This window comes from Numida meleagris, unplaced genomic scaffold (genome assembly GCF_002078875.1).
Source record: "Numida meleagris isolate 19003 breed g44 Domestic line unplaced genomic scaffold, NumMel1.0 unplaced_Scaffold345, whole genome shotgun sequence".
Classification (NCBI taxonomy): domain Eukaryota; kingdom Metazoa; phylum Chordata; class Aves; order Galliformes; family Numididae; genus Numida; species Numida meleagris.
This window is the reverse complement of record NW_018364571.1, coordinates 58,340-59,275: the sequence shown is the minus strand read 5'-3', so window position 1 is coordinate 59,275 and position 936 is coordinate 58,340.

The window sequence follows — 936 nt, the reverse complement described above, 5'->3', positions numbered from 1 at the left end:
GCTCATTTTGTTGGGCCTGCCAGCACTTTGGTGAGGGAGGAAGGCCAGGGTGAGGCCTGCTGAGCTCTGTGAGGCTTGTGGTGGTATGAGGCTGTAAGCCTTGTGAGGTCTGCACGAAGCAGAGCAGACCTTTAACAAAATAATCAGAGAATCTGTTGGATCTATCAAATAGCATTAGAAGCATCTATGTCATGAAATTCCATCACGGAAATACGAAGAGTCTGTCTCCCATTGAGACTTCTGAGTTATGCTGCTTGTGTAGGCTCCTTTTGTTGTCAGTATATTCTACTCCATTTAAATAGAATCCATGCTGCCTTTGCAATGGGATTGGAAGCTTTGGGGACAGCCTCATTACACTGCCTGGTGGTGGAATGTTGGGCACGAGCTGAAGCTGTGGGCATAGCTTGTGGATGGCTGAAAGTTAGCAAAGAGCTTTGCTGCCGGCTGAGAACAAGGAGGGGTAATCAGTGTGTGAACACAGCCCACACTGCCCATACTGTACTGCAGTGGATATGAGAGGTGGGTGGAGGAGCAGTGTGTCTAAGTGCTGTCCCTCTTTGCTCAGGAGACCTGCTCTCGGGTTCGCAGTCTCTGAGACCTCAAGTTTAAACATGGTCTCCACCAGGCAGCGGGCTCACCCCAAGAAGACTGTGGTGACCCAGACGGAGGGTCTGCCCAGAGATGTAGCAGTTCAGGTCTCAGGCTGCAGGGAGTGCCTGAGCCTGCTGCTGCTGGGGGAGGGTGGCAGGGATTCCACCTGTGTGAGGTGTGAGCAGGTGGGTGAGCTGCTCAGTATGGTAGTGGAGCTCAAGGAGGAGGTGGAGAGATTAAGATCCATCAGGGAACGTGAGCGGGAGATAGACTGGTGGTGTAACTCTCTGCAGGAAATACACCGGAGTGATTCCCCCCAGATGGTGGCAGATCCTCTCACCTGCC